Source organism: Eulemur rufifrons, chromosome 6 (genome assembly GCF_041146395.1).
Source record: "Eulemur rufifrons isolate Redbay chromosome 6, OSU_ERuf_1, whole genome shotgun sequence".
Taxonomy (NCBI): domain Eukaryota; kingdom Metazoa; phylum Chordata; class Mammalia; order Primates; family Lemuridae; genus Eulemur; species Eulemur rufifrons.
In genome coordinates this window covers 75,528,573-75,544,358 of record NC_090988.1, presented here as the reverse complement: position 1 = coordinate 75,544,358, position 15,786 = coordinate 75,528,573, and positions in this window count along the sequence as shown.

Sequence of the window (15,786 nt, the reverse complement as noted above, 5' to 3'; positions counted from 1 at the left end):
CCATTTGTTTGCTATTATATGTGAAAAAAGTAATATTTATTAACTGAATGCTTTCCATTTGGTTTCCTTTGTGTTACGTAGATCTTGTTTAAAACAATGAAGAATGATTTTCGTGTATCTGTAATTTATTTCATAAATCTCTCCAAAATTCTCTTTGTCATGTTTTATATGGCTGCTATCCTCATATGTTTGTATACATGTATGTGTTCATATATCTACTAGCAGAGACCATAGGCTGGACTGTATCATTATTGTGAGGTGTACTTTCAAGGGGAAGACACAGAAATGCAGCAAGTTTTTCATTTTGAGGAAACTATTTCCTAAGGGTTGATATTTGGAAGAGCTTTTCAATGAAAAGCTTGTATAAGGAAGTCCTTCGAATCTTAAAGCCTTCAGACTATTCAGAAAGGATGACGTATGTTTTATTTAAAAAGTCCATGGTACCTTGCAACATTATATTTAATTAATTTCATTTTATTCATTATTCATTTTAAAATTAATATTGATTAATAAAAATGTGTATGTTTGTGTCATACTTATCAATATATTGGGAAAAACTAGAAACCGGTGGTTGGTCTCATCTCAAATGAGATCTGCATAGAAATGAAGAACAAAACCACTCATTTGTATGGTCAATGAGATGCAGAGCTTAGCATGCTCTTATAAAATTATAAAATACTATCCTATTGTCAATTCCTAACAGACTATTATCAGATATCTTTAAGGCATTGATTTATTTCATGTTGCCTTATATGTTTAATGACTCCAAGATTTACACAGATTGTCGAATGCCCTTCAGAATCCTCCATCCATCAATCTCCACTCTTTAGAGTTAAGAAATATTTATTTCTTCATCTGCATGATAAGCACTATGTCATCTTTAATGTCATGCCACCCACGAAAGATGGTGAAATATGCAACAGCATCCAATACTTCCAGCAAATCCAGCATGACACTATGACAAAAAGAGAATCTGAAAGCTTCTGAAATGTCAATGCTAAGTGTTTAATAATAAAAGAAGTTAGAATTTACCCCACATGTAAGATGAAGAAGGTACAATTACATTCTACCCCCATAAACAACAGGAAAATAATATAAAATAGATTTCGGTTGTACTGAAGCACACAAGTCCATGAGTGTTTGGCATGTTTCCTAGCTCAATTCTATAAAGGCATATCAAAAAATTATTTGTAAAATAGATGAATGAGTAACACAATGGGGTGGTACAAAGAGACCTGTAATATTTTTAAAAATAAAGATGTTTTAATGATTAATTCAGCCTTTGATCTATTAAATGACTGTTGAGTATCAACTAGGTTTCTGGTCGTCTGGATAAAAGAGGTGGATGAGAGAGAGAGATACAGAGAGAGAGAGAGAGAGAGAGAGATTGCTGTTTTTGTACATAGGTTAGTAAGAGAAAAATAATTCAATAAAATTATGATAAGAATTAAGTAATGTACACACTATGTTGAACACATTCCAAAGTCATCTAACCTTGTTTTGGATAAAGAAAAACATTTATGTAGAAGTACTATTAAATAGCTTCCTCTAAAAGGTAGAGAAACAAACTAGATTAAATGTTTAATATTTCTTTTTCAGTTATATTTCTAAGAAATTGTAAATGCTCATTTATTTTGCCTACTGAAATAAGCCAGGCTGTACAGTATATGCTGAAAACAAGCAATGAAACAAACAGAACTCAAATGTTACAAAATATATTGATCAAAGAGTAGGCAGTCTCCCACCTAGACCCACAAGCCTCCGTTCTAGTTGCAACCACTATAAACAGTGTCTTGTGTATTCTCCCTAAAAATGTGTGTGCCTATAGAATCATAAATTCTATATCTAACTATATATACACACACATAATATATAACAAATATATATGTATCTTAAGCAAATATAACTTATGAGATTTATTATATCACATTATTTTTTATATACACATATGTATATAACTTAAGCAGAAGTGAACATTGTACCACACCGATCTTCCCCTTGCTCATTTAACAATATGTGTTGGAAACCATTGCAAATGGTCATATATGCCTCATGTTTTCACTATGATAAAAAACACTGTAGTAAACATTCTTATACAAACAAATTTGTGTCTGGATAGGAATACACTTGTAGGATACATTTCTGGAAGTATATAATAACTTGGTCAAAGGATATGTGCATTGATAAACATTGCTCACTTATTCTTATCTTTTTAAAGTCATGAGACAGTATCTGCTGATTTAAATGAATCCCAATACAGAAAATGATGTAGATAAGTGATAATTTCTTTAATTGATCCTCATTGTCTCTCCCTAAACTCCAATCCAAGTACTCTCTCCCTCAATACAGAATGTCTCTTTGTTTTATACCACCCCCCAAGCTCATTTGTTATTTCTTTTGGATATATGACAGCTTTATTAATCAAAATATTAGTTTGCCCAAATGATCTTATACTCTTACAATAGAAAACCTTATAATAAAATTTCAGATTTAAATAAAACTTGGAAACTCTATAAGTAGGAAACAAGATTTATTATTGAATTCATGTATTAGTCTTCAGTTTGTAGTTCTAAAGGACAAAAATGTCATCTTGATATAGACTTTGCTTTGCTGAGAAAACGTAATATCTGAAAGCATCCTGAGCTGAGTCCTTGTTAAAAAAAATTCACATTTATGAAATTCACACATATTTGTGAAATTCAAGCCCATGCATTCCCTTTCTTAGAGGAACTTCAAATAAACACACAGCATAATGGAGAATAGATAGTAACCATCCCTCAGTTTGTTAATTTGCCACAACTTTAATAGTCTTTACCAATATTAGTTCAGGCTTGATATTTAAAGTCATTGAGGTTTAATCATTTATCTTCTCTATTAATGCTACAGGTTGGATAATTTGATATGCTGAGATTTGTATGCAAGGAAATTAATAAGGAGTATTCTACAAACAGAATCAATGTGGTTACCATTTCTAGTGCTTTTCAATACCTTGCAAAGATCTATATTTCCATCTGGCTTAATTTTCCTCTGCCTTGAAGGACTTCCTTTAACATTTTATTTAGTGCAGGCCTACTGGAAATGAATTTTTCAACTTTGAAAAAATTTTTATTTCAATTTCATATTTAAAAATATTTTATGCTATACATAATTCAAGTTTAACTGCTTTTGTCCCTCAGTACTTTGTTTATTTATTAAATTTACTTTTTTAAAAAATTTTTTTTAATTTCAGGGTATTATGGGGGTACAAATGTTTAGGTTACGTATATTGCCTTTGCCCTACCTGAGTCAGAGCTTCAAGCATGTCCATTCCCTGGACAGGTTGCTCCACTATTTTCTTGATTGCATCATTTTGGTTGAAAAATACGTCATCATACTTATTTGGATCATTTTTATTTTTGATCTTTTGACTTTTCAGTTTCGTTTAAAGATTTTTTCTTTATCACTAATTTTGAACAATTTGGCATGATGTACCTTAGTTTGTTTTCTCCATGTTTCTTTTGCCTGGGATTTATGTAACTTCTTGGAGCTGTAGGTTTATAATTTTCATCAAATCTGGAAATAATTTTCCTAGACCAATTTTTTCAACCCCATTCCAAACACAATCCACATACATGTACACATACTCCTTTAGGAACTTAAAAATACATTAGGTCACAGCCCAATAATGCTCTTTTCATTTTTCAAAAAAATATTTTTTTGTGTTTTATTTTAAATAGTTCCTATTGCTAGTCTTCAAGTTCATTCATTTTGTCTTCTACACTGTCTGCTTTGCCATTAATCACATTCCACTCATATATTGTATCAGTATATATTTCATCTCACACATTGTAGGTCTCATCTCATTAAGTTTGACTTGGATCTTTTTTATATCCTTCATTTTCCTACATAACTTTTTAAGCATATGGAATACAGCTATGGTAATAATTTTAAAGTCCTGGCCAGCTGATTCTAATATCATACAGCTCGTATCTAAGATGATTTCAATTGATTGAACATTTTTCCTTGTGTGGGTGATACTTTCTTACATATCTGGTAATGTTTGAATGCTAGGCATTATAAATTTTACCTTATTGGTGCTGGGTATTATTGAATTTCTATATAAATTATTGAGCTTTGTTCCAGGATGCAATTGAGTTACTTAAAAATGTTTTATTCTTTCATGGTTTGTTTTAATGATGTGTTACTTGCTTCTGGATGAATGCTTATTCTAGAGATAATTACAGCCACTGAGACAAGATCTTCTTAAGTACCTAATTCCTGTCCTGTGTAAATACCAGACACTGTTACCTGTAATCCTTTCGAGTAGTTCTTTTTCTAGTCTTTAGTAGCTTTCTCATATGTTTGTGCTACTGATCAATATTTAGCCAAATACTTGAGGGAGACCCTTTCTAGATCTCTGGAGCTCCTTTAACATGCACCCTTTCTCATAATTTGTCATATATTCTATCTAGCTGCCTTAGTCTGTCCACACTCCCAGCTCCGTCTTCTAAATTTAGCAGTCCCCTAGAACATACACCTGTTTCCCCTGCCTGTACTATGGCCAATGTATTCTTTCAAATTAGTAATCTGGGAAATTTTTTTGGCTTACTTCATTTGTCTCTCATCTCTCAGGGTTTATTAACCCTTCATTCCCTGATGTCCAGTATCTTAAAATACTATTAATTCGTATATTGTTTCTATGTTTTGGTTGCTTAGAAAATTATGATTAGAACCAAGGCGTTTTCTCCCACCAATTAACAAGCATTTTTTTTTTTTTTTTTGGTCTCAGAAGTTCAAATGGGGTTGAAGCAATGAATTCTTATTTTCATGTCTATTTTATAGGGAGAACATATAGCAAAACAATTAAAATTATGCAATGGCACTGTACCTTGGCCCTAGGAGTTTGAAGAAGTTAATAAATCATTCTATGCCTCATTTCATGTATAAACTAAAGGTAATAGTAATACCTATTACACAAATTTTATTAAGCCATAAAGAAGTTAATATATATAAAGTTGTATACTTAACAACCACTGTACAACTTGTCAACCCATATATGTTACACTTTGAAGCAAGGCAAATTTTGTACACTAAGCCCATGTTTAGGGTACCATTAAGATAGACACCAACAAAATGAGAAAAGTTCACTCTAGAAAGAAGCTAAGTTAATAATGTGTTTTAATGTTTAGTATTATGTTTAATTTTGATTCTATGTGACAAGTCTGAGACAGTAGACAGTGACATGTTTTTATCATTGAGGGCTTCTTATAGTTTAGAGTGTCTTAATCTGGTCCTGACAGAGGAGTAAAATAGACTCACTTTTGCAAGCCATTTTTACAAATAGATCATATTCTGGGCACCAGCAGCAGCAGTCAGAAAGCTATGTTTGTTCACTGCCCTCCTTCATTTCTCCACGTAGACATCCATACGGATGGAGGACCCAGAATAACCTTTTTCTTTAAATTGTTTCTTTTTAGCCATACATTTTCCATCTCTCCTTCTAAAATGGATTACATATACTGAAATTTCATTTCTGAATCACTGACAGTCAACTGATATTTTCACCTTCCCCTAAGAAAGAGGGCAGTTTGCCAATTTCGTTTTCAATATGTTGCTAGTTTTGAGAATCTTATTTCTCTCTCTTTCTCTTTGCCAAGAGAGAAAAGGAGGTGAGAAAAGAAGGGATCACCAGACAAATCACCATGGGTTTTTTTTTTATTTTCTGAAACATCCCCCATAATTTCCTAACCTTAAAGTTTATATCCAGAAGCATGATGTCTGACTAAGCAAGGAGAACTGTCTGTATCGAGGCTTACATCCATCAAAAAAGTAATAATCTAGTTTAAACCCACTGAAATAATTATTTGTCCCTTGTACGGCTTGACAAAGAAATTCTAACATGTGTCTACCCACCAGTCACCTGAAGAATGAAAACAAGAGCCTTTATAAGGGTTGGTGTGTTGCATGAGGAGGATAATGATATACGCAATAGTTTGAATCCTCCTCTGTTGTTTTTTTTTTTTAATTTGGTTAAGACTGTCTTACAGTGGTCATACTTTTTCTGGTCGGTCTGAGAAATCAGCCTAAGGAAAGACCACTTTTGTAAGGAGCTAGGTGGGTAGAGGAATAATAGAAAAGCTGGCAATGCATAATTCTGAAAATATGAGCAGTGGGCCTGCATGAGACAGAACTGGGAGTGTGGGGGGAGCGGGTGGGCAGGCATCTTGGCTGGGGATGGGATAGAACATGAATCATGCCTAAGGCTTGACGAAACTGACTACAAACAAATAATCGTCTCTTAAGCATGAGAAAAAAATCAAACAGCATAGGAATTTGCTTTCTCAATATCACAAAATAAATAGCCCCCCTACCCTGAGATTTAAATATCAGCAACAGGAATAATGATTTGGATTTTCTTAGAACCCTTCCCATAAAAGCACACCATGCTTATATGAGGATGTAGAAATTTAATTTCCTGGCATTCTAGTGGATGCTATAGCCATATTTTAATTTTTCAGTTGAGAAAATGGGAGGGGCTGAAGTTGGAATCACTACGATTATGTAGGGGAGAAAATGTAATATCTTATCCTCGGTAGAGATTCATGACTGACACCCCTATAATAAAAGACAGATTAATGAGAGAAAAGCATAACAAATTTACTTAATACAATGTTTACGTGACACGAGACCCCGGGTCTCAGAAATGAAGACCTCAAAACCCCGGGAAAATTATGTATTTTTGTGCTAAGTCTCATGAAAAAAGTAGATAGTTGTAGAGAAACACGATTGTACAAAAAGAGGTATGACCTAATGGTAATGAACTGAGGAGAACGTCACCAAGTCCTGTTTGTTCAAATTCTTTCCTGTGTCTCTGTATGCTCTTCCTTCCCCCTGAGCAAGATAGGTCAGAAAAAGCCTTTCTCTCTTCAGGGGAGAAAGGTGGGAGAAGGACAGAATGACCTTCTTGCTTTTGTGGTTTTCACAATTGCCAAGGTGCCGTATTTTGAAGTGTTGTGTTTTGAGCCCCAACAGTTATGACAATGATCTTCACGATTATGACAACAATGACTTTCATACTCTGTGCAAAGCACTGTGCTAAATTCTTTATAACCATGGAAGATATTTAGTAATTCAAATAACACCAATGGGTGGGTATTATTCATTCCCTTGTAAAAAAGATGTACAAAGAGTGTTATGCAACTTCTCAGGGGTAAGGGCCACATTTGAATCCAAATTCCTAATGTTCTGCAATCTTCTTGTTAACCACTAGGAAGAAGTGCTCGCATTAAATGCCCTTTTGGATGATATATACTTTAGGTCACAATGGGCACTGACCCAAAGAATACTGAGGTGAAGTCTAGGGATCTTTACCCAAGAAATAGAGCACCCTGTATTTTCCCAAAGCAGCTGCAACATGTGGTGATGACCACACTGTGGAGAACAGGCTGTCATCCCCTTCATCAGCACAATGTGTCAGGAAAGATGAGTGGGGGCCGGCATAAGGGGTGGAAGAAATGGAAGGTGGTGAGTCATGCTCTCATCTCAACATCTAAAAATAATCGCAGCATATTAAAAGAACATATTTTTTCCCATAAAAATGAATATATTTTTTTTTTACCTATCTGTCTGTAATTTTCCATTTCCAAATAGTATTCTATTGGCATGGGGTTGTATTCCTTGAAAATATTAACAACCATTCTGAGAAGCCAGGGAGCCAATTTAAATTGTGGCACCTACATAAGGCCATTGATAATGCCGGCCGAGCAATCAGTTGGTTGCCAGGGAAGTCCTTTGAAATAACTTTAAGAGAAATGAGCATAGTTCAGAGGGCTTTTAGACACAGTTAGTATTTTTTGCCCACAAACTCACCCACCAGAGGTCTTTAGGAGGTAAAATAATTTTGTCTAGCTCTATCAAAATCCACATCTAGGTCTTCACATTTATATGAAGGAGAAGCAGACAGATTTCCCCATTCCTTGTTATCACAGCAATAAATCTGCCATTATTGAAGAAGATCAAACTCTGGGTGGTTTTTGAAGGGGCACCAAAGGGACAAAGGAATATGTCTGGGAGTATAAAAATACATCTAAGATCTGCATAGTGAATCACTGGTTATTTTTAAAACTCAAACTGATTTGATCTGAAACTTAGTTATACATGCACTACAGACATGGAAGTGATCTTGAATTTTTTGCTGACATCTGTGGAATTGGACAGAAAGAAAGAAAAAAAAATATGTGATGTACCCAGTTTTTCTCCTATCTCTCTGATTAGAAGTCAAAAACAGCACTGATATTCTGACCAATTAAAACCGCAGAAAGTATAGCTTTCAGTCTTTGCTTTATCCCGACACATCACCAATTGGTAACTTCATCAGAAGAGCATCTTGGGAAGTGTTTGATCAATAAAAATGAAAGTATTTCAATATGAGGAAAATGTCAGAACCTTGGGGAATAGACAGAAGGATGCAGATGTTTGTTAATTAAGTTTACAAAGGCAGTAAAATTAATGAAGCCAATATCTCATGTGTGGCACTACTAAAGAAACAGCTGTTGCCCCACTCCACTGACTTGATATATACCTCTACCACCCCCTCAATAGCTGTTAGGTTCTGTGAGTATTTGCTCCACCTGTAAACTTTAATCATTCTATAGAAGAATACACCAAAAAAGGTTATCAATAATTCACACCAGGGAGAGTGATGGATAATACATGGAAATGTAGTTATAGGACCTCCTCAACCCTCAACTGTAGAAAACAAATGACTCATTGCCTATCTAATATTTACTCCAGGGGTAATGATTGATTCCATCATGGATCATTGCATTCATTTGGAAACTTCCTTTTCATAGACTGTCATTTTGCATTACTGGTTTCCCATTTTGTTTTGGGAAAGTACATGGAGAAAGGGTTGTGTGAGTGAAGACTGCCACAACCCAATTGCCAAGATGTAATGCCTCCTTGGACATGCTTTCTTCTCAGAAAAGGAAACTGAAAAAACCAAAAAAATAACTTACTGACAGTCACATCACTAAGTGAGTGGCAGAGCAGGGATCCAAGCCCATGCAGACTATTAATAGTTGTAATCACTAGAGTATGCTGCCTTTATCTACTAGAAACATGCAGATCAAGGAAATCAGACTGTCTCCATGCTGTACTTTACTTAGACATCATCAGGAATACTGTTTCCACTTTAAGACATTATTAATTATTTGGAACATTGACTAATTTGAACGCCCCACAAAAGGTACCTAGGTTGGTCACAGACTAAAACTCATTTTCTTTTTACTAATTTCAGCCATGCTAACATAAGGAGCTATTTTAAGAGCAATCCAACATGAAAGATGTGGGAATACTTTTTAAAAATGTAATATAATAATGACTCTCATCATCATCATGGTCATCACCATTAAATATACTTATTTTAATATTTTATAGGTGAGTCATAATTATATATCTCTCTCTTAATTTTATTATTCTAGGTGAGATTTATAATTATATAACAGATATTGATTGGTTCCAGTTCTTGGGGGAACAAATTGAAGTCATTACTTTCAATATTCAAATTTTATGACTCAGTTCCGGTTTGGTCTAAAATCAGATTTTCTTTTGTCTCTTCTCAGATTCTCTCCTTCCATTCTAAAGCTCAGAACTGGTTACAATTTTTTCAAGGAGAAAAGTGGGAATACTAAGCTATCTACAAAAGAATAAAAAAATAAATACTTAGCTTGGTATTATTGTTGTGACATGGGGACACCGTGAGAACAGATCACTAGCCACCATATGAAGGTATTTTTCTCACCTCCTAGAAAGATGGCAGATCCAAGTAGATTCTGCCAATGAAACAAGACCTTCTCGTAGTTCCAGGTAGCCGCTGCCTACTACCAGAAGTACAGTGATGTCTCAGACATCTGATACAAACTGGCATTCCAATAGGCATCTCAAAAATCTCATAACTCTTCATTTCTTCCTCCAAACTCTTAACCCAAGTGTTTTCCAGACTAATAACTTGCATCACCATTCACCTAATTGTTCAGACCAAAATTCTTAAAGCCTTCCCTTTTCCTTTTTTTCCCTCATTCCTCAAATCCAATCTATTAAAAATCCTGTTGGCTCAAGCTTCTAAATATTCAACTGCTTCTCATCCCCTCCCACCACTTTCATCCTACTCCAAACAACCTTTATCTTTCAAGATGATTTCTGCAGGAGCCTACTACTCCCTTCTTGTTTTTCTACCTAGTTTCTAGTATAGTTTCCATACTGCTGCCAGAGTAATGCTATTATATTGTGTGTGAGATCATAGCACTACTTTTCTTGCAACTCTCCAGAGGCCTTTTATTCTACTGGGAATAGAAGCTAAATTACTTACCATGACCTAAAGAAGCCCAAAAGTTCCATATCGGTGATGGCCTGAGCCTTCCCTTCTTCCTACTCTGTTCTGATCACAGTTGAGCAGACCTCTGCTGGCTACCCTTCACAGGTTCCTTTGTCAGCCCATCAACTCGCTCCCAGCTCAATGCAGCCAACTGAAGGCACTGCCAGGAGGGCACAAGAAGGGGAAGGGAGAATGCTGAGTATTTCTTCCCTCCTAGGCAGCTTCTCCAAGTCACAGTGGCTTTACCTCCTTTGTGGCTCCACCTCCCACAGAGTATACTTTCCATCATCCTGGCTTCCGCCAGGCCCTGGGCTCTGTAAACACTGCACCTTCCTTTGGATATCTTGCTTAGGACGGTAGTAGTTCCTTGCTGATGCTAATCTCTGGTTTATCTCTCCATCTCATGTTTGACTCTCTTCTCCTCCATCATCTCTGTTAACTAACTTCCCGAGTTAATTTTCTTCTACTGTAAATGTGTCAAGTGATTTCTGTTTTTCTGTTTAGATTTTGATGGATAACAATGGCTTAACACACTGAAGTTTTATGTTATGTTTATGCCCGAAGAAAAAAATAGGATGTTTAGAAGAGAAGCCCTGATCCTCTTCAGGTATTCAGACCCAAGATCCTTTGCTCTTGAAACTCCACCCATATCTAAGTCCTTGGGTTTTCTCCATTCAGTGGTACATGGGGAGACATCGAAAGAAAGGAGGGATTAGGTAGAGTAATTATATGGACCAAGTGTACAGTGGGTGGGGCATGACTTCTACTGAAGTTCAGTTAGACAGAACTTAGTCTACCCACACAGCTGGCTACATACATCTAACTGCAAAGGAGACTGGAAAATATAATCCAGCTCTAAGCCCAGAAAGAAGGGAAGAATACAGATACTATTGAATATTAGTTTCTTCCACAGTGTTCCAGTCACCTTTCTGTATCTCACGGCTTGACAGGTGATGATAAATGCCATAAAAGAAAATGAAGCTGCTATTTTAGACAGGTCACTCAGGGAATACCATCAGAGACCTCACAGAGTAAGAGTGCAAACTATGGGAAATAGGGGAAGACTGACTGCTCCAAATAGAGCATGTTAAATGCAAATGCCCTGAGGCAGGAATAAGCTCAAGAATCAGTAAGGAGCTAGTAAGGTGGCATTAACAATATTTAATTTTTTAAAAAGAGATCTCAGGGAACCTTGTTTTCAATCTTCAAGACTATTTTTGGAATAAATCACTTTACTTAAATTATGGAATACTTTTATCTTGCATAGTCAAAATTATATACCAAGGCACATTCAGCATTAATCTTACTTCTATTCCTTTCTAATATGATTTTTTCCTCCTTTCCTATAAGCAATTCTTTTCATTAGTTTTCTGTTTTATATAGCCAGTGGTTTTTTTTGAAAACATAAGCAAACATGTTTGTACATAGATATGCATATATGTGTACACATAAAAATATATAAACATATATATCCATATTTCTCCTTTCTTATACAAAAGGTAACATATTAAATAACAAACTATTCTGGAAATATTTCCATATCAGTGTTTGAATCCCCCTGGTTACTTTTGGTCACTGATTAGTACTCCATTGTGTGGATACAGCACAGTCCATTTAACAAAGCCCCTATTGCTGATCACTAGTGTTAGTTTCAGTCCTTTGCTATAATGTAAGGTAGAGTAGCCTTCCCTAAGTAACTTACTTTTATCATTGTTTCAATTTTCTCAAAGCATATATCACTACAAAAATTATCTTGATCAGTGGTTTATTTCCTGTCTTCCCACTCTGGCCTTATTGGTGCTATTAAGCCAAATACCTTATTTGTTTTGTTTATTTCTAGATCTGCATTACCTAGAATAGTGTCCAACACTTAGTAAGTCATTTGTTAAATGCGTGCTTTTGTTTAACGCCTTTAAAGCACCCTGATGGTGGTTAATGTTTTTTCAAAAGGAAGATAGAGAAGCAGCCTGTGTTAGTCAGACTTATCCCCAAAAATGGAACCAGTAGGATACACAGATAGATAGGTAGGTAGATCGATAGACAGATACATGACTTATTATAAGGTATTGACTCGGGCAATTATTGATGCTGAGGAGTCCCATGATCTGCCATCTGCAAACTAAAGACCCAGAAAAGCCAAAAGTACAATTCAAAGACCTGAGAGCCAAAGGGCTGATGGTATAGATTATAGTCCAAGTCTGAAGGCCTGAGAGTTAGGAGCCCAGAGGGCAGGGGAGGATCAGTGTTTCAGGTCAAGTAGTCAGACAGAGGGAGCATGAATCCAAATGTGCTCCTCCTTGTTCTATTCAAGCCCTGGACAGATTGGAGATGCCCAACCACCTTGGGGAGGGCAATCCCTATACTGAGTCCCCCAATTCAAATGCTAATCTTCCAGAAACAGCCTCACAGACACACTCACATATAATGTTTAATCAGATATCTGGATATTCCACGGGCCAGTCAACTTGGTACATATAGCCCTTGGTTGTAAAAGGAGATAGGCTGCAAAGGTACCGATTTGCCATCTAAAGGGTGAAAGAGATATCCTGCCAGACATAGGTTGGCAACAGGCTGGGCAGGTAACGTGTGGGTGAAGGAGGAAGACCACTCAAGGACTGATTGAAGCAGAATATCCTGGTAGTTAAGAAGTTTGGATTCTATTATTTACTAGCTATGTGACCTTGAACAAGTTGCTTCACTTCTCTGACCTATGGATTCCTTATTTGCAAAAATGGAATAATAAGTTCCTCATGGAATTGTACGGATTAAATAGGACAATCTGTATAAAGAGTTTAGCAGTGCTTGGGGCATAGAGTAAGATATCAATGAATATTAGCCATTGCCATCATTATTGTTAGAGAAAATGCTTAAGCCTTTATAGAATCTGGTTAAACATACTAAGAACATAATGCTTTGCTGTTGTTGTGGATACAGGGCCAGACTATTACTAGACATAGAGCTGACATTTAAAAAGAGATAAAACACAAGACAGAGCTACTAAGTGTCACAGGTAGAGAAGAAGCTGGCTCTCAAAGTGAGGCCTTGCGCCTGCTGGCCTTGTGCTTTTTATAATAGCAGAAATGACAGTAATGATAGATTCATGCTTTTCTTTTACTGAGGAAACAAATTATTTTTAAATGTGTATGTGTACAATGATCTCTGAATGAATAACTCTGGACATATTGCTCTGATTGCAAGATGCCAACCTTCTCATACATAGGGCCTGGTGGACAATACACCATTACTGAGGGGGGAAAAGGTAGGAAAAATGCGACAACAGTCAAGGACACAAGAGAATAAAGGGAGAACACAGAGCAAATGGGCTCTGTTGTCCCTGATTACAGTAACAGAGTCCACTGCTCCCCTATGAGTTTCTTAGGACTATACTTAGAACTGCAGAGTTCTAATAGCACCTTTAAAACATTTTATTTTCACATTGTTACGTTCAAATACTTAATTAAATGTTTACAGGTAAACAGATGTCAGATGTTCAGAAATCTCACTTAATGTAATTAAAATACATATACTGAATGCTCAGATAAATGTGCCTTGGCTTTGAGAATTCTTCAGATACTCATCAAAATCCATATTTAGCATTCTAGCATAGCTGTTTAAAGTAGTCTCTTTGTGGCAAGAAAAGACTTACATTTTATAATGTGTCCCTGAGAGAGAAAAATAATTAGGGAAAATTAAAAAACGTATACAGTAAGGGACATGGAAATGTTGATTGTGTCTGTATTCTCCACTAGTGCTTCGTCAACTCTGAGCTGTCTTTCCTGGCATTTACTGTGTAATTTCACTGAGACTGCCTTGTCGTGGCAACAAGTGGGCATGTCATTTATCACATTTTTTGTATTATTGGATGGCTAAGTATTTGTGCAAGTGCTAACTACTTCAGTATACCACCATAGAATAATATTGAAAAACATGGATAGTATGTTAGGAAACATGAAGATTTGTGTTGGGCTTTTAGTAATTTTTTTTCCTCATTTTTAATTATTCAAAAAATGCAGGAATAGATTCCTTCTGTAAAAAAAAAAAAAAGAAAAAAAAAACATTGAAAAAAATTTTAATAATAGGGAAAAGATGAAAGCCCTGTGAATTCTTTCCTTTTCTTAATTGCTTCCCCAGAACTGCCACTGTAATCGTTTTGTTGTTTATTTCTCTAGAACTTTTCCTGTGCATTTATGAAAACAAAACACATGCATGCATATATAAACTCTTATACTTATAGCCTTTTATAGAGAAATGGAATACAACCAGATATATTGCTCTGTAACTTACAATTTTCACATTCCAGTATTACTTATGGATGTTTTCATGTTATTACACATAGAATTGCTATATTCTTGGAACTCTACAATATGGAGACATCAGAGATTGTGCTACTAATTATGAACTTGTAAACTTAGATTATTCCAAATTTTTCCTACTTATTAGTTAAAATCTATGTGTGTGACTAACTGTGAGTATGTGCATATAACCTTACAGATGAGGCAACCTAAAAATGCCTCCCAAAATGCTGTATAAATTTACACCCCCATCTATTTCTCCACATACAGGCCAACATTTGATATTGTCAATCTTTTTCTTTTAAATCTAATATTTTAGTTTGCATTTTTCTAAGTAATACTGAATTTAAAGTTATTTCTATATGCTTATTGGTCAATTATATTTCTGCCATGAGTTGCCTAATCACAGGTTTTGACAATATCTATTGCTTTGCCTTTTCTTTTTAAAATTTGATCTGAGGAAATCATTTCTGTAACCTAGATAATAATCCCATGTTTTATTCTATTTTGGCGAATATTTTCCCAGGTTACCACTTTGTCTGTCTTGCATTACTTTTTATAATGAACTTTTTATAATAACTTTTTATAACTTCAGATTTATAAAGGCAAAATTATTTATTTCATTTTATGCAATTTTCAAATCCCTTAGGAAGGCCTTTATGCCAAGTTCATAGCCTCAGTACTCTGTATTTTATGCTAATATATTTTACTGAAATATAAATAGATACAGAAAATTGAATAAACCATTAAGTATATAGTTCAATAAATGACCACAAAGTAAACATGACCACATGTCCGCAACTCAAGTTAATATGATTGTGCCACTGCACACCAGCTTCCAGCCTGGGCAAGAAAGGGAGAACCCATCACTAAAAAACTAAAAGTAAACAAAAAAAAAATGGAACTTTTCCAGCTAAAGTGAAACCCTTCTTGATCCTTCTAATCATGTGCCCATCTGCCTTCTGAAAGGTAACTACACCATAGCTTCTAAAATCATAGATTTGTTTTGTCTGCTTTTTTCTTTTATATGAATAAGACCATACAGTATATATTTTTGTGTTCTTTTACTCAAAATTGTGTTTATGAAATTTATCCATTCTGTTAGTGTGGGAGTAGTTTTTTCAGTTTCATTGATATGTA